Genomic DNA, 19,648 nt, shown 5'->3' with positions numbered 1-19,648 from the left:
TTTAGACACCTCTAAAAATTATGAGATGTCTAATAATCCTATGATTATGTGGTCTGTTCTGAAAAAGAATATTAAACTAAACGTTTGACTCGGTATTACAAAAACAGATTATCTAATGGCTTCCAAGGGGGAAATATGAGAAGGACCATTCATAAAGTTCCTTAATAGTAATAAATTATACACACTTCCTTATTTTCCATGTAAATGCAAAGACAAGGAGAAACTCTGACGGGATGTGTTCTCACAGCTTTATAAGAACCACCTTTAATAAAATGTCTTCAAACTCCTGTCAATTTTAATCCAATATTCCTTTCAAATGAGGATTAGGAAAAAATGATCACTACACTTATGAATATCTATTTTTTTCTTAATATTCAAAGAAATTTTGAAGGCCAAACTCAAAGTTTTAATTTTTAGAATGCATTTGTTTTGTATTTAAGTCAAAATACAAACTGGGAAAAAGAGTCCGAAAGTAGAAAATTCGTGCTGATTACCTTGCCATTATTCAAATATGAAAAATTAAATTATTGTACCAAATACAAATTAGTGACTTTGAAAATTCAAATTGATTCATTTTAAATATTATTTAAATTATCTCTATAATTGTGGTATTCATATAAAAGGACAAATTATAATGTGCTGATAAAAACTGCAACTTGGAGAAAAAACAGGTTAAGTAATTCTCTTCATATGTCAAAATTTATGTGGCACTCATAGTCCATTTTCTTCTCCATATGTTAAGTCCCACAAAATGTCTTTGATAAACTGAATAATCTCCATTTTACAGCTCAAAAATTACAAAATAATTTACAAATACTAAGCATTAGTTTTGATTGCAAATTAGATATCCTTAAACTTTCTGCCCTGGAACTTTTTATCCTCTTTTAGACAAGGTGACATTATTTAAAATAAGGAAGAACAACAACAACAAAAACCTTATTTTGCAAAATTACCTTTTAATCATTGCCTTTGAAATCACTTTTGTGTCTTTTGCTTCTAAGACAATTTTTTTTTCATTGTTGTCTCAAAAGAACTGAAGGCATAAAATATATTATAGCCAATTAAGTCTGATGCAATAATATGTTTAGTAATACCTTTCTAAGTTTTTAAAAGCAATTTATGCCTCATTTTTTATTTGTAGTTACCAGAGGTGAATTAAATAGTTTGGAAAGAGGCCTAGAAAATTTTTGTTTTTAAAATGAAAGGTGAAATCTGAAAATGTCTGAGAGGCTACAAAATAACAGAAGAATGTGTAAGTCATCTTTTCTCTCTTTTTTCCCCCTGAATAATGAAATCACTGAGCTAAAGGAACCCTACTGAGTTTTCACTGTGCCAACATCACATAACTGGCCTCTATTTGAATTATGTATGTTCATTCTCTACAACTTGAGTTACTTGATTTTCCTGCTAAAAAGTCCATTCTGAAATAGTACACACTGCTCAGAATATGTGGATGAAAATCATATCTCTAACAGAGTAAGATAATCTCACCTTTTCAAAAAGTATGGTAAACATAGCAGTGACATATCTAAGATAACAAATGCCAATGACTCATTGACTAATAAATGTAAAAAATTTAGTTTAGAGTAAAAAATATAATAGAAGAGGATCTTTTGCCCTCATTCATTAGCTCAGGGCGAGCTCAGGCTAAACATTATTTTGAAACCTTTTCTCAAACACTTGATTTCAATGTCTGTTTAAATGCTAGGTTTATTGGTGTAATGTATGCATTGGATATATATGGTCTCTATTAATCTGACTGGTTGCATTCAAGATAACTGAACTTTAAGTAACTAAAATAACATCGATATTAATATAATTGTATTTACTAACCTCCTGCTACTCCTTTCAGCCTGGCATAAGTGTTGGAATTACAAGTCAGACAGGGCTGAGCAGCAGTCTTCAAGAAAATTGCTCTAAATTGGCCTTCATTAGCTCTCACAGCACTGAAAAACAACTCCAATGCATGCCTATGGAAGGTAAGCCAGTAGAAAAGCTCCCTATTAAAAAGGCAGCACATTAACCTGCTTAACAGGCATTCATCACATTCAATAAATACTATTCAATAAAGAATCTTCGATGGCAAAATAATTCTGCCATTTCTAAATATTGGTACTGTTAGGACCAAATTTAAAACCCATCCTTTAATGGCATGTATGTTAATTCCAATTACTTTTTTTTTTTCAATTGTAGAGAATTAGAGATTGTCGCCAAATTTTTAAATTACCTTTACATTATGTTCCTCGGGTATAAATAATCAGTACTGCAGAGTAACAAAGAATAAAGAAACTAAAACTTTGAAAGAACTTCAAGGGGAAAATATATTTCAAAGTGAAGAAAAAATTCTTCTGTTTCATAGCTTCGCTTTGAAGAGTATGCTCTTTCTTGACATCTGCATAGTAAAAGGGAGTTTAATTTCCTTGGTCAACTCTCCTTTCTGAAAATCCTGTATTGGCAGACTTGGAAATGGAAGGAATTTGTCTCAGGGATTAATTTGCAGCTCTTCTTAACACTCAAACGCTGAATATCTTCAGTACACAAGCCAGGGAATGTGAACCTTAGTTACACTTTTTAGCAAACAAATATTTTTAAAATATATTTTTTCAATAGAGAGACTACACAAAATCTATCAGTCTCATGAATTGTCTGACATGAAATTAATATGCATATTAATTTTCCCAGCTGAGCTCCCTCTGGTTTACAGCTTGAAAAATTCCAGCAATTTGTCCTTTATATTGGCATTTCCATTTCTAAACCTTACCACTGGTTTTGTTCCAAAAAATAACATTTCAAAACAGAACACTAAAGTAAAACGTTTTAGGCCTAGCAAATAAGACCACCTTCTTGAAAGCCAGGTCATTTTTCTAAAAGTCTAAGTTCATAGCCAATTCTACCATTTCAACTTGAACCATTTTTATTTAGTAAGCATTTTTCATAAAATATCAAGGTTCTGTGAATTCATTTGTCTGCTCAGTGAAACATGCTATTCATATCAATGGAAGGATGCAGTTTAGAGTAGTGGCTAAAATTTAGGTCACAAAGTCAATTGATCCTAGTTTTACTATTTACTATCTATATGACCTTAAGCAAGTCACTTATACTCTCTAAGGCTCAATTTCCTAATCTGTTAAGTGGGAATGATCTCAACAACTTTCTTAAGGAGGAAATGAAACAATACGTGGAAGACACCAACCATGGTGCCTAGCATGAAGCAAGCACTAGTTAATGGCAGGTGTTACCTCCATATTCAAGTGGACTTTTTTTTTAATTAAATAGGATAATTAGAGCAAAACGACCATTTACATATTTTTTAAAGCTCACTTATCAATATTTAATTCAGATGTTAATTGATTAATCATGCACTGCCTATACATACCAGATAAAATGTGAAAACCTGGATCAAGCAAGAAAATACTCTTCTGCAAAAAAATGATGATTTTTTTCCCTCCAGAATATTTGGTTATCTGTTCCTGTAGCAGGACATAAAAATGAAAAATGGCATTTTTCACTTTTCTCCCAGCCTTTTGCCATCTTAAAAACAAGCACGTTTTTCTTTTTATGCCACTTGCATTTAAACCAAATGATATTTTAATATTTATTTCAAGATTCATCTTGAAGCTGACTTTAATTTTTTTCTTACATGGTCCACAGTTAAGTAGAATTCTAAAGTCTTATTTTTAATTTTAATTCCAGATTCAAACTACTTTTTTGCTAGATTCCTATTTACTAAAAACAAAATTAAACAAAAATCTGTGAAAAAATATATATGGGAGATAGTAGTTTGTACAGTTTTTTTTCAGTTCTCTTGAACACATAAGCAATTTTTTTAAATACAGGTAATATAAATTCTTTTACATTGCAACACCCACCATTACCCAAAGGTATTTATTTCTATGTCAGGCCTGTTCTTTACCAAGAAATCCATCTGTAGGGATATAATTATTTTATTAAAATTATTTTCAATTTTATGATTGAGAATAAAGGAGTATAGAAATCCAATATAAAAGGTACAAATGGCTTTTTGTGTGAGGAGGGGGTGAAAATTATTTCAAACTGATTTGCATTAAGGGAGCAGGGCAGCCTCAATTTAGTTTTCATATTTATAACAAAGCTTTGAGTATAGCGCAGGCAAGCCAATAGCAAACAAACAAACAACAACGAAAAAAACCTTTCCAGTGTAATGATGGACTTGCCATGTGGTCCCTGAAATGACCACTCGGTGAAGGAAGGGACACTGGCCCAGTTTCATGAGGAGTCTAGAGCTTCCTTCTGTCTTGGGGCCAGGGCCACTGTGGGATGCAGTTATTATTACGCAAATGCAGATAACATAGATTTGGCCTGCTTACACTCAATGCTGTCATTTTCTATTGGCCTCCCTCCATCCATGGAGGTGGGACTCTAGAAGTCAATGGGAGTTCAGGGCACATGAGCATGTGTAAAGCATGCCCACGCAGCCCAACCAGGCCCATAAAAGCCAGGAAATGAACAAGTTCAAGTTCACATAGTGTGTTAATGTGCCCACAAATGTACCTACTTTATGTATTTAACAGCTCATGTAGTAATGAAAAATGCCATGTAGAACATATAGCTGCATGTACAAGGTGGGCTAATTAATATGCTTATATTTGCTCCATAATTGTTTCATTCCCTATATTTTTGGTTAGTGTAACACTGCAAACTTATATAAATAGTTTATATTTTATATGGAATTTCATGTAAAATAAACCAAGGGGGAACGACAAATACGGCAAAATTCTAATGGTATTCTTACTGAATTTCATGAGCTCGATATTCCACCTTTTTTCCCCTATAAACTGCCAATATATTAACACAAAACTTTCAATTCTAGCATGATCATTCGGCAGGCCTATAGCTTAGCAAAAGGAAAAAGCCCCTTGGAATGTTCCAAATCTAGGCACTAACATTTCACATTTTGTCATGCCTCACCCAAGTTATCTCTGTATAACAGCCAGATATCGAGTTTGATATTTTGAAGTCCAAACATGTTTGTCAGTTTGAAAACTAGGGAAGCCTGGGATAAAGAGTTGAATTTTAAAGTTTTCGTTATTACTAGTGAGGTCTGGGTTTGGGTTGTTTTTCTAGGACAAGCCAAAGGCCACTGAAGATGTTTTTCCATTAATTTATCATAAGCATTTAAGCTAAAGGAGGGAAAAGGGATGGAAAGATGGGAGGACATGGTTTTCTTTGGGGAAGGAAATGAGAAATCACCGCAAATAATTCACCTGGATAGGTAAAGGCGAGCAAACACTGTCTGCTTGTGAATCCCTGACAACTTCCTTACCTTCCTCCCGAGGGAGGCAGAGCCTCTCGCTCCATTTCAGACCTGCAAGGAAAGGGCTTTGAGAAGGGAACTGGGGAGAAGCACGTTCCAGGTGTGGGTTCAGCTCGGCACTCGCCACAGGCCTCCGCAGGTGGCTCTCCTTGGCAGCGAGGCCAGGCGCAAACCCGCCGGCTTGGAAAGCCTGACTTGACCCCCGCCCGCCAAGGCTGGCAGGAAGCGACGCCGGGGTTCTCCGCGAGAAGAAGGCGGCCTCCGCGTGTCGGCCGCAGCCAGGCTCCTGTGCTCTGGGGCAAACGGCTGCAAACTCCTAGTGAGGCAGATCTCGACCCCCCACACTCAGCAGCCTGCCGTCCACCCATCCACACCCCCGTCTCGCCCCCTGCCCCAAGCTGGCAGATGCCTTGTCGCCCATCTAAGATCGCACCCGGATTGGGTGGCTGCAAAGACGATCGCCAAAGCGCTCAGAGCCCCAGGGAAGCCGTGGCGCCTGGCAGCTTCCTCTCCTCTGGGAGATCTGGGGGCGCCAGGGCTGCCGGGACCTAGCATAGCGTGCGCCACCAGGCTTAAGGATGCTAAAACTACTGGGAGGCCGAGAGAGGTCCCGGGAGCAGGGGCGCGAGAAGGCACCTTGAGGCTACGGGCTTCGCGGCCGTGGTGGCCTCGCAGGAGAAAGTGGCTTAAATGAAGTCCTGGCTCTAGGCTTGACGCCCAGCTAGATAAACGATCACCTCCCTGAGAAGAGGCCTTGGGCATGCCATGTTCCCAGCGCCCCTGGCACAGTGGCTCCCAGAACACGCTGATCGAGCAGAGGCCAGACACCATCCACTCGCTTGCCTACGCGCCCTGCAGCACTAGGCTTTGCTGTGAGGTCCCGAACAACCTGCACCAGGACCACACGAAAAGTAAAAGTGCAGATCTCTGGGCCTCACCCTCATCTGCTGAAACCAAGCAATCTCTCCACTGTATTTTCTCGCGCGCTGAAGTTTGAGGCTTGCAAGGCCCTAACACTGCACCGGGCTTTTTCATTTTGGGAGCGCCCTCGTCCCTCTTTAGCTTCACCACAAGGTAGACATTACCAGCTCCGTCTTCACAGAAGGACCTGCTACAGAAAGAAGGTTGGGGGCTTTTCAAGGGCCCACGCAGGAGGTGGCTCCTCCGCAAACGCAGCGTCCGGCACGGTCAAGCGCTGCTAGGATATGGGAAATTCACGGTCCCCTCTCCCGCGTACTTGAACCAACTTATCTTGCACTTGCCCCCACCCCCATTAATTGCCGGCGTTCGGGGGAATGGGGTGATTGTTACGGGGCGGAAAGAGAGCGCCCACTGTCGAGGGCAGAAGCCGGTTACAGCCAGCTTCACCTGGGGCTGCTCCTGCCGAGAGGGAAGTGGGGTGGGGGTTGCGGCGTAGAGGGGCGCCGGACACTGGCCTGGCTGTGCGGTACTGCCAGGTGGCCTTCTCAGGATCCTTCGCTGCGCCTCTGAACCCCATTCCATCCAAACCACGCCGCGCCTGCGGCCACTAGCCCATTTTATCCCATTGAGCCCCTGTCCCTCCCTGCCGCGGGGTTCCACTCCACGGGTGCCAGGGCTATGCCCCTCACCCACCCACTCCACCGGTGCTGGCTACCGCAATCTCCACCCGGGCGTCCAGATTCCTGGCCTTGTCCTTTCTGCTGGAATCATCAATGGGATTGCGCTGCCGCCGCAGGGCAGTCCTACACTCCTGGCTCGCGCTCTCGGCCTCCAGCACCTTGGACATCCGGCGTTTAGGGAATGGAAAGTGTGAAGTCGGTGGTGACTAATTGGAGCGTGATAGAAATAAAAACTAAATCCGTATGTTCCTCCCTCCAGGCAGAGAACCCTCAGTGTCGAGGAGCCTGGTCTCGAGTGCAATCGGCCCTGTCTTTATGCGGATGTCACAGATCCAGTGCTCTGCTTGGGACAGAAGGACCCGGGCGTTGAAGGCAGGGTGTGTCCGGCTAGCCGCTCTGAGCCACTGTGATCACTGTTTCCCGTTCGAGAGGCAGAGGGGAAGACGCACGCCAACGCGGGCTTGGGCCTCTTCCTGGCCTCCTCCCTTTGGAGAGGCCAGGATTAGCTCAGCAATTCCGCTCACTCCCTCCATGCCCTGGAGAAAGAAATGTTCTCTTTGCAAGCTGCTTCACCGTCTGTAACAGTAGGAGAACAATACCTTCTCTTTCCACAAATATTCAGAGAAGCCTACCAGATATCAGGCACCATTCTGGGCCTTGAAACGCAGGAGAAGGTAGCAGACAGGCCTGGATAGGGATGCGAACTCTCAAGCCAGACACGATGTTCAAATTCAGTCAGGGTCCATCACTTGGTTAGCTGTAGGACCACGGAGAAATCCAGTCCCTGGTACCTTGGCCCCCTCTACTATTAAATAGGAGTGGTAATATTACGACCCCCACAGAATGGACGAGACCAATTATCTAATGGGCATAGATAGCTTGCCATGATGGGCTGGCCCTATGGAAAGCTCAACAATTACCGTCGTGTTTCCTGGCTTCAGACCGCGCATGTGTCCACCAGTCTTGCTGACAACCTTTCCTTAGGACCAAAGGGAGGAGATGCAGACGTGAAGAACCGAAGGACTAGTCGGCATGTTGGGTGCTCTCGTGGAAGCCAACCGTGGGCTCTCCGGAACAGGCCGGGAAAGCTGAAAGCACAGTGACCCCCTTCGCCCTCCCAAGCCACTGGGTCGCCGCTACGCGCCGAGGCGATAAGTCAGTGAGGTCCTCACTCGGCGCAGACTGAAGTGCTCCAGAACTAACCACCTCCGCAGACACAACGGAGCCAGGAGGGGCCGCAGGGACCTCCAACCGCATGGCTCTTCCCAGCTTTCCCGGACACCGGCGCTGAGCACTGGGGAGCCGGGGAGCAAGCGCCAAGAGGAGCTTTTAAATTAAAATTTCCAGAGTAGCCTCAGAGAGGGAGGGAAATTCCAGCTAAAAAGCCCCTTCTGCCTCAGGACGTCATTCAGTAAAATGGACAGAAGCTGCCTCACAAGTGCTTTGAAAGCTTTTCTGGGATGGCTTAAAAATGCACCTGAGCCTTCTTGTGAATATGTCCCAGAAGGTCCTGTTGGCCGCCTCGCCCTTTTCTCAGGCATTTATGATCTGACAATACAGGAACTCCCATCTTTCCAGCACTGTGCACCAAGCACATTGCCAACCATTTTACATGATTTTAATCTCAGTCTACAAAATAGGTACTAAGCCTGTGGATCTTTCCATACCCTGCACGCACACAGTAAGTGGTTGATAAGATGGAATAAGCAATCAGGATTTCTGATCAGGATTGCCTTCCCAGAAGGGACATTTGTGAACTCCAAATGAATTCTGCCCTTCCGCTGGCCTCTTATGAAGGACTAAGAACCAAATGTCCCATTCAATTTCTCAGTCAGACTTTAAGGCCGTCTTTCTGCCCCACCCAGAGATCTAGGGAATTAAGGTAATTACAATAGGAATGTTAGCATAGCAATTTGCCCTTTAGGAATAGGCTGGGCAGCAAAGGGCAGCTAAAACACTGCTCCATGGCCTGAAGTCTTTCCAGTAGACCACAAGTGTACAGTCAATCTAAGTCAAGAGCCTGTTTTCTCTGCCAGAACAGCTTGAAGACAAGCTTCCAACCATCCCCCAGACCCCAGATCTCTTCCTATAGGGAAATTCTGGAGCCTCCTCTGCTAAGTGGAAATTGTTATCTTCCTTGAACAGGTGGCAGCCAGCTCCGCCAGGCTGTGACTGATGCAAGGCCACCCAGCTAGTGAGTGGTTTTGTCAGTCTTGAACTCAGATTATATCCCTAAAGTCCTTGTCTCTGAGCAATCACACACAATTACCAGAACATTTACTAACTAGCTCATCTTTCCCTACACTGGTAATGTCTGTAAAGGCAGCTTACATACCAAGAAGGAATAAGAGCCGACAATAGTGAGCTCTTACTGAATGTCACGCATACAGAAAAATGTTGTACATATATATTTTTAAAGCAAACATAAAGCACCCTTTCTGCCAGGTCTGGCTTTAAATGCTTTACATGTATTTGATTTATTTAATCTTCACAACAGCCCCTCATCTTACACAAGAAGAAATGGAGGCACAAAGAGATTGTTTATTACTTCAAAATTACCTGGCTAATATGTGGCAGAGCTAAACTTAGCATCCAGACCTCTGACTGGAGAGGCCTCCCTCCCTCCAAACTGTCTTTCTAGGCAACACTTAGAACATCTCGCTGCAAGGATCCTTCAGGCTCCATGGGCCTTTGGTAGCTTCCATATTTGTTTGCTTGAATCTCAGGCAAATACCTGAGATTCCTTCCCAGGTGAGCTGTGGTGTCTTTGAAAAATAGCTAATGTGTATTGGGTACTTACTATACACCAGGCGCCAGTAATTGAGTACTTGTTGTATGCCAGGCATTATTCTAAGCCATCTACAAGTTTAAACTCATTTAATGTTCAGCAAAACCCTGTGGGATAGATTCTATCACTGCCCCCAATTTACGGATGAGCAAACTCAGGCCCAATATCATGCAATCAGTAAAAGGTAGAGTTGGGGTTGACTCTCAGGTTGTCTGGCTGCAAATGATCCTGTGCTGGATGTGAAAATGGAGGTTCCATTTATTCAGAGGCCTCTGCATTAATATTCATCATATCTTTTTCTCACAATTTACATACAGGGATTTCTTTGATGGAATTTTCCTGCTTATCTAAAGCTTCAAGCAGCCTAAAGAAAACAGCAGAGCCACTATCTTCAGGCTTGACCTCCGTCCTCTTATTGGTAAAATGAGCAGCCAAGGCAACTCTTGGAGGTTTGAGGCTTGAGACGTGTGCCTGGAACCTGAATAGCAGGAAGACCAGACTTTCCACAGCTTTAGGGCACGTTCTCACAGGTGCCAGTGGGGCGGCTACATCCACTCCCAGTTTTTTGCCTGTTTTCTAGGAGTTACAAAGCGCATTCACAAACATCCTTGCAAAATCGCAAAGATGTGTCCACTGCTGCTTTAGAGCTGGCCAAAGGGATGAGCCAGACAGGCTTCTACTCTGTCCTGATAATCAAATGTTTTCAACCTCCCTCCGTGGGCACCTTCAACTTATTTATGTCTAAAAATGTATTGTCAAGACGCTTCTTTTTTGATCAAGGCCTGATTTGGGTGGTGGGGCAAGGTAGGTGTTACCGAGAAGCCAGAAGCATTAGCACTTACACTGGCTGGTTCACCTTGGCAACATCCTTTCCACATCCCCTCCTTGGGCGTCCCCAAAGTCACTGGGTCAGAACCGAAATGGAGGCTTTGGCAGCGACCGCGTGTGATCCACAGCAGACGTCGGAAACGGGAAGGGGTGTCCTGCGCGGTAGGACCCGCGTGGGGGCAGTGGCGCAGGCGCCAGGAGGAAGGTGCAGCACCGAGCCCGGTGCGCCGCTAGCAGGCGGGTGCACGGGTGGCGACAATGGGGAGATGTCGAGTGAGAGCCACGCCGAATTTCAGACCTTGGCGCGTGATTTCTTCTCCATCTCTGTTTCCCTAATGGGCACCTGGTCTCGTTGACCCTCGTGGGTCATCGCTGCTTTTGCACAAGGAGAAGCGCTCTGAGACCCGAGCTGTGCCCGCAAACTCAGGGTGGGCTACGCAGGGAGAGCCTGCGGCTCGCCCACAACATCCTCTCAGCGCTCAACTCCCCCCACCACCCCCATATCCCGCTCCCCGCCCCCTCACCCGCTCAGGGGTCAGCCGGGACTACAGATAGCCTCTGCGGATTCCCCGCCAGCCTCCGAAGAGCTCGGGGCTTTGGTCCTGCCTCCTTGCCTGACTGGGGCGTACCTGCAGTGTTCCCCTTCCAACCGCTCAGCAGCGGCGCAAGTGCTTCCTCCACTTGCGCGGGTGGCGTCCCAGCGAAGGTCCGCGCCCTTCGAGTGTTTGGAAAGGAGCCGTATCGAGCTTGCAACCATTTTTGGAGTGTGGCGTCTTTAACCCCATTTACAGAGGCGGTATCTGAGGTTCTGTGATGTATTCCTAAAAGCAGGGTTAGTAAATTCTGAGCTAACTCCACTGGCCCCCGCGTGGATCTCCCTACTCCCCAAGAAAAAAATGCATTGATCTATATTAGAACTTCAAGCTAAACTGCGAGGCTCTGGTAGACGGGGTTGTCTCTACTTCTGTATCTCAAGAGCTTCGCCCAGAGTCTAGCTTCAAGTGGGTAGAGGGTGGGGAGGAAGGAATGGGGGAGAGGAAGTGACCCCCAAAACAACCTACAAAATGTTGGCATATAGTAGGGTTCGCTGTATCCCCTGTACCTACTAAATTGGGTAACACGAGGGGACACGGATGTGGGAGTCTTAGTTTCGGCTTTCCGTCTACTAACCTCAGTTTCCTCACACCAGAAGTGGCCATAATTATTCACACCTGGTTTGTGTGAGTGCCGAAAGTGAGAGGAAGGTGAATTGCATCATCTCGTATTAGCGCTGTGATCTTGAGCAAATTACTTACCCTCTCTGTGCCTAAATTTCCTGGCACGTTGTCAATGTTTCCCCGCAACCCGCCCCCCCGCAACCCCCCGGCAAAAAAAAAAAAAAAAAACCTTTGCCTGGCTTGATGGTTTTGAGGCTTACAAATAAAAGGAGGGAGTCAGGTCTCCCTTTCCCGGGCTGAAGGAGAAAACAGTCTCACCTCTGGGAATGGTTCTGAGCAGAATTTTCTCACCAATTACTAGCCTTAAGATCTTGGATAAGCTGCACTCTCCTCTGCCCCTCAGTCTCCATCTATAAAACGAGTCACGGAAGATGCAACAGTCTCTGAGGCCCCGTCCAAGCTCTGGTTTTTGCTTCTTGGTGTAGGGGGCCCTCAGGTTGGAGGAAGGGGTTCAAAGGCTAAAGTTGGGTCCGTCCCGTGGGCCCCTCCCACTCCACCCGTTTGGGCGCGGCTCGGGGGTGGAAGCCCTGGGCGACAGCAGAGCTTCGCTGAGGCGGGGAGGACGGACCGCCTGGCCCAGAGTTCCCGCCGCCACATATGGTCTGTGGATTTAGGTGTCAAAAACCGGAGAATTAGAAATGGTAATTTTCCGTCATTATGGCTGAAATGCGATCTGTCACAACAACTGGAACATGTCTCCGCGCTAGCGAAAATAATGTTCGTGATTAGGAATCATTACGCACGTCAAGCCGAGTCCATTAAGTTGTAGGGAGAAATTAGCCTTGACGGGCAGAATCAAACTACAAATATACAGGCCTTGCCTTCAGGAGGCCAAGCGGCGGGAGGCGGCCAGAGTCGGTGTTTTCTTAATAGGAAACCGTCCAGAGAATTAATACTCCCTTCCCCGCACCCCTGTGGGATTCTCCCCTCCTCTTCCCACAGCCTAGTCCCCACCCTAGGAGTGGGAAGGGGCGCAGAGGCGTGGCAAACATTAACTGGAGGCTTTGAAGTCCCACAAGTCCCCCAGGCCAGTTCCCGCCTCACCACTTCCAAGCTGTGTGACCCTGCCCAAGTCACTTGACCCTCCTGAACTTTGCTTGCTGCTCTGTAAAAAAGGTGTAATCCCACACACTTCATGGGTTCTCCCCAGGATTCACCAAAAGGTATGGTCAGTGCAAGCATGTGGAAACCGCAGAATCTGTTCGACCTTCTTTCCTTTCCTGGAGCTCCAGTCTCTGCCTCACCCTGGTGAGGTGGTAGGGACTGCAGTGTGTGTGTGTGTGATGTGTGTGTGTGTGTGTATGTGTGTGTGTGTGTGTGTGTTGGGGCTGAAGCATTGGGGTTGAGTGCCCAGAACTGGGAAACTTGCCAATCAGGCATTGAGCAAGGAGGCCAGAATCTTTGAAACTGAGGAGGGTGAGCACAGAGCAACTGATGTGTCTTGCTGGGCCTTGTACCCTCCTTCCTGTCACCCCAGGTAGGAAGAACGGCACTGGGTCCTCCGCCTTGCCTGTGAGGCCCACCAGAGCTACTCGCACACTAGGATCTGCGCTGTCACCAAGGAGTGGCACATGGTAAATGAAGTCAGGATTAAAAGCCTTCCCTTTCAGGCTGCTGCCCCGGTCTCCACTAGAGACAAAAAGAAAAAAAAAAAAAAAAAAACATTTACTATTCACAGTAGGGAGTTTTGGAAAGATCATCTCCCTCTTCTGCAGATAGGAAGGAAGGGAAGAAGAGGCTGAGCAGGGTCTAGAAAAGTGGGTTCCATCAAGCCTTTTGTGCCTGATCATGTTTTGAGAGCTTGCTCTGTGCAATGCACCCACTCCAAAGCGCTTTAACTACAATATCTCCTTTTATCTCCAAGCCAACCTATGAGTCTCCTTATTCCTTGGGGAGAATGAGGGCGCGAGTTTAGGAAACTCAACCAAGGGCCTGGAAGCTGGGAAGAAGCAGAAGTGGAAGATAAGCCTGGCCCTGCCACCAAAGCCTGTTCACTACTCTGCCATTTGGAGCTGCAAGGCTTCAACCCACCAAGTCTTCTATCTGGCTTTTTCGTGGTTCCTATGGGCCTTCAAATTCCACCTCTCAAAGGGCTCGGGAAAATGAAATGCGCCAAACGTAAAACATTTAGCTCTGTGCCTGACATAACATTGATGCCCGTTTAGTCACTTACTCTCTCCGGGCCTCATTTTTCTCCTATGTAAATGGTACCCTTATCGCTGCCTGGGGAAACCAACGCACATGTGGCCCGCGCTGAGTAGTTTGGAGCCAGACAGACTAGGTTCGAACCCTAACTCCACCGGAAATAGCCGCGGCCAGGGTAGTGTTGATCCCCAAAGTGGGGTAATGGAAGTTGAGCTGCTGGAAGGAATGAATGAAATAATTCATGGAAAGCACTTACTGCAGGACAGGAATGCGATTAGGCACTAAATAAAGCGCTGGATAGCAGGATGCAAAGATTGGCCCGCACAGGCTTGGAGGTTTGCTGCCCAGGGAGAAGGAGAAGCAGCTCTCAGCCCCTTTCGGCAACTTCTCGGCTTCTCTCGCAGCTCTGAACGTTAATGATCCGGACTTCAGATCCGGTTTCCGAGGGCGCCAGGGTCCTAGGGCTGAGGTCCATTCAATGCTTAGGCGACCCTGCCGCAGGCCTCCGGAAGAGGCCGGGTCTTTAAGAAAGGGGGCGGGGTAAAGAGGAACGGCTAGCACCCAGAGCTGGGTCCTGGCCTCGGCCCCCACCGCCCTGCCTTTGGCAACCAGCGAATCAGGACTGAAACGTAGGGACACAGAGGGACAGAGACTAAGTCCAGAATAGCGACGATCAGTCAGGCAGACATGGAAACAGAGAGATAGTGACATGGCCTTAGGATCCGCACCCACTAAAAGCGCTCTTACAAACATTCGATATTCCAGTGACCTTCCTTCACTAACTCCCAGAATAATACTGTGCCTCATAGGCGCTAATCCGCAGCATATTTTGTTTTTCTTTTGGCACTGCCATTTCTTGTCTCCCACTAGACTGTAAACTCCACCAAGCGAGCGATCTTTCTTCTCTGCATCCCTGGCACAGAGTAGGCTTTCAGCTACTTTTGCTGAATATCTGAGCAACTAAATAAATGAACGAGCAAAGAAAGAAGGAAAGAGAGAACAGACAAGGATTTCAAAACAAAGATTTTTCTCTTTAAAGAAATCTCTGTTGACGCATTTCCTCGGAGCTCATTGTTGAGATTTTCCCCTGGCTGGCCACCTTTGAAAGGACAGGACTCCATTTCTCCTTCCTGCATCCTGTGGCCACCTTCCCAATGTATGCTTGGCTTGAATTCTCCTCAGGCCTGAGCCCTGACAGCAGGGCTCAAGCCTCTTATAAATGAGACAAGTGTATTTAGGAAGTGCCTCACTGCAGGCAGTATTTCATGGAAAACAATTAGTAATATAAATCAAATATTAGACATCTTAGGAAAGAATTGTTTTTAAAAATACTTCCGCAGCTTCTTTTGGACAGAGGGAATGCCCTGGAAAATGAAGCTCCGCCTCAATGTATTTCTTTTCTAAACCTTAAAAGCCTATATATTGAATTTATTTTTAAACCACAATTGCAGTTGCGGATGGGATACACATAACCTATTACTTCAAAGAAGGTTTCCAGTGGGGGCTGACTTCTCACTGTTTGGGTTGTTGTTACAGTCTCTCCACACTTTCTGTCCACCTCTTACCATCTTCGTAAATACATTTCTTAAATGGTACATGTCCTTGTTTAACTTTGCAAAACTTATTATCAGCTACAAGTATTTAGTGGTGCCACATACTCAAGAAGCATGTAATTCTTTCACTAGCCCATCTTTGTATTTGTAAATGGAGGTATTCATTTTTTCAGCAAAGTACTGTGAACTGGGTCTTCAGGAAAGCCTGGCTCCAAATCCACCTGTTCCAATGGGGATTTTTCAGGAGGAAGTTTTCATTGCCTTCCCTCTTTGAGTATCACAAAGATGTCAGGCCCGAGTCACTGGGTTCAGCTTTTCCGGATGATTGCCCCTGGACGAGTCCTCAGGTTCTTTTGCTTCTCTGACTCTCAGGGAATCAATACTTCCCCACCTTCAGATTCAAAAGAAGTGGCGGCGGAGAATCCTTTTTGTGTTTGTTTGTTTTGTTGTTGTTGTTGTTTTATTTTTTGTTTTTGTTTTTGAGGCGGAGTCCGTCCGGAGTCTCGCTCTGTTGCCAGGCTAGAGTACAGTGGCAGGATCTCGGCTCACTGCAACCTCACTGCCTCCCGGGTTCAAGCGATTGTCCTGCCTCAGCCTCTCCAGTAGCTGGGACTATAGGCCCACACCTCCACACCCAGCTAATTTTTGTATTTTTAGTAGAGACGAGGTTTCACCATGTTGGCTAGGGTGGTCTTGATCTCTTGACTTCGTGATCCACCGGCCTAGGCTTCCCGAAGTGCTGGGATTACAGGCGTGAACCACCGCGCCCGCCTGGAGAATCCATTCTTGAAACATAAAATGCTTCAGGTAGGAATACTTCCTCTGAAAACATTTCAGGGCTTACTATGTGTCAAACCCTGCGATGGAAATCCAGAGAGCAAGGGCAATTGCTGGAAAACAACTATCCCAACATGCAGCACTGGCTTAAGCTCATGATCCCAATGGGTACGGGGGTCTAAGTCCCGCTAACCTCAACAAGGCATCTGGGAGAAGCTGCTCTGCCAGGACCCCAAGAGATCTAATCCCCTCCCGCACCTCCTTTCCTCCCCCTCCCCGCACCCGCCCCACCCCGCCCCGGCCACCCCAGCACAGTCCCCACACTCCACTGCCAGCCACAACCTCTCCCAGGGTGTCTTCATACACCCCAGCTGCGACACTGCCCCACAATGTCTTTCCAATTTTAAAACCATTTTCCAATATGAACCTGAAACGGGGAGTGTGTTTTCACGGACCTTGTTTTTCAGTCCTTAGCTGGTCAGGGGAAGTTAATGTGCATTTTAATGCGGTCAAGTATGAAATGATAGCATATGAGGTTTGCTCCCTGCCTAGGCGCCAGGAAAAATTCTGAGGGCTGAGGCCAGAGAACTTGACCCAGAAACAAGCCTGGCTCTTGCGTTGGGCCTTTGCCCCCCAGGACCCGCCCCCAGCAGTCCAGAAGAACAAGAATGAGAACTTGGCCAGGCTTGGAGACTGCCAGCTTGTCCTGCCGCACCCACACCAGCTTCGCAAGGGTCTCCAGGCCCTCAGAGGGGTAAGTAAGAAAAGGTGTGATGACAACAGACATAGATGAAGCCGAAGGATCCTGGCCTTATTCATCTTACAGTTCTTACAGTATGGTTTGGACGCCAAAAAGCAACACACCCCGTGCTAGGCGCGCTGTGGCGGTAGTAAGTGCATGAGGTCCCATCCCTGTATTCCCAGAGGTCCCTAGGCCAGACAGCACCAGAGCCCGACACTGAGCCCAGGTGAATAAGGGTCAGGACCCTGGGACCTGCTCAGGAGGGACTGTTAGTTCAAACTAGGGGAGTGGGTGACTCAGTGAAGACCTAAGACCTGCAAATCAGGACCTGAAGGCATGTGGAGAACTTGGCAAAGTGAGGTCCTCCCTGCAGCCCGCTCTCTCTCTCTTATCTGCTCTGCCCCGGGACGTCTTTTTCTTTCTCACCACCTCTGTGTGGGTGTGTCTCTAGCTTCCTTTCTAGCAGTCCGAGGGTCCAAGAATGCATTGCTCAACTTCTCCGGAAAAGAGGAGGGGCAGTGTCGCCGGCCTCCTCCGCAAAGAGGGATTCCTGGAAGCCAGTCACCTTGGTGACAGCTCTGCACCCCGTCCAGGATGCGCACGGAGGACGTCCTGCTGCAGCCTGACTTTGGCAGGAATACTCTCGACCCGTGGGTGTGAACAGGTTTACTACTTGGTTTTTGAATTCTCAAGAGCATCAAATCCATCGACGCCCTTCCCAAAAACACAAGCCAAAAGGAAGTAGACCGGGACAAACCCCAGGCCTGCCGATCCCTCGAAGCTTCGGGGACAATTCAGGGCCATTTATATGGTCACCCAAGCTCCTTAGCGACCTCTGAACCCACGCAGCCTGGTAATCTCCGATGGCCACAGTCCAGCGTGCGGCGCACAATGAGGCTGGACCGCTGGGGGACGCCGAGGTTCCGAGCTGGCATTGTGGGCATTGCGGGCATTGCCCAGCCACTCCTGCCCGGCCAGGTCCCCTGTGAGGAAAGCGGTAGCACCCTAGCGCGCTTGTGCTTGTGGGTGTTGGTGCGCAATAAGCCGGCTGCCCAGCTCTCCCGCGCCTCCCTGGGAGGCCTTGGTACGCACAAGGAAAGCCATTCAAAAATGTTAATGAGCTTATTAAAATGAGCGGCTTTACTGGCTCTCGTTTTACAGCGAGCTGCCCACCCTCTATTTCTGGTGGACCACTGGCCAGAAAGCACTTGGGACTTTTTTTTTTTTTTTTTTGTCTTAGCGCGTTTTTCATCTAAGGACAGGGGACTCTCCGGTTCTCCAGAGACTGGTGCGGCCACAGAGGAGGATTAGCCTCAGGCCTTCTCCCTACCCAGCGCAGTGAGTTTGAAGAAGTCCTCCCCAAGGACAACCTGGACTTTCCGAAACAGCTGACTGCTCAGGCCCAGGAAGGCTGATGGCGGAGGCCCAAAGATACAGTGACCTTCCTGGGGAGATCCTCGGGGCAGCAACTTGGGGCGACCCAAATCTTTAAAATAACCCCCCGACCCCCGCGCGCAAACAAAAATTGTGCTCAGGAAAGGCACGACTCAATATTTAAAGTGAAAAGCCTTTGTCCTTTACTCCACTACAAGCCAGAGGTGAGTGTGAACTCCAAGCGTTACTCAGGAGTCTTACAACTTTTTTTTTCAATGGGGGCCCGGAGAAGAGAAGTTAATTGCCTAAAATTCACCCAGTCAGTGGTAGAGCTGCCTCGGGCCTGAGGAGCCCGCTCAGGTCCTCAGGCAGCCTTACTCTATGTACCTACGGGGTCTTTGAGCCCCATTCGATCACCTCCCACCCTCAAGTGTGCAGGCAGCAGAGAAGCTTCCACATCGTGCATCCTCCCCCTAGGCGCAAGGGCACACACCAAGGTCCTAAGGAGAGAGGCTGAGTGTAGCCACAGAAGGGGGCCGGGACAGAGACGGAAAGAACTCACCAAAAAGCCCCCCAGGCCCGCAGCACAGAGCCCAGCGCCGGATCCTCACGCCGAGAGTTCAAAGTTGAGATTGCAGAAGCAGTGCGGATTAATGCAGGCGCTCACAGGGGACCAGGAGGGCTGCAGAGACTAGGTGCTCTTGGCTCCGCGGGCGCACAAACCGCAACGGCTGGCGGCACCAGGGACTGCGAGCAGGGTCATGGAGTGGGAGGGAAAGCTGTTGAGAGGGGGCTTTGATCCTGGAGAACTCGTCACGCACGTTCACGCAAGCTTGGAGGGAACATTTGAGCTCAGGAGCGAGCTTACCTCGCGGGAGGCTCAAGGGAAGGTGACACCCTCACCCCCGCAGCTACCGTGTGTTCCCTTTAAACCGTTCAATTCCAACAGGAACAGAGTGGTGCCTTTCTCAGTGGCCGCGGATTCCGGGTCGGCTCTGGGTGGCTAGAAGCCACGCTCCTACCTTTCCCCGCCCGCTTCCAAGCAAAAAACCGAAACGGCAGGACTCAAGGTGGAGTGCGGGGCTGCAGGAGCCTTTGCCCAGTTCTCACATTCCCGAATTGCCCCACATTTAGATTTTTGACGTTTTCTTCATAGGAGGCACAACCTCAGAAATACACCCAACATGTTTAAAAGAAATTCATGATTCAACTTAAACCTATATACCCCACACTAGACCACCCCTGCCTGCAGGGGCCTGGGAATCAACCTTTTATAAATGCTTTAATAATTTGAACGACCCAATTTATGTTGAATAATTCCTGTATGTGA

Source organism: Nomascus leucogenys, chromosome 20 (genome assembly GCF_006542625.1).
Source record: "Nomascus leucogenys isolate Asia chromosome 20, Asia_NLE_v1, whole genome shotgun sequence".
Taxonomy (NCBI): domain Eukaryota; kingdom Metazoa; phylum Chordata; class Mammalia; order Primates; family Hylobatidae; genus Nomascus; species Nomascus leucogenys.
Note: the sequence above shows the minus strand (reverse complement) of the source record.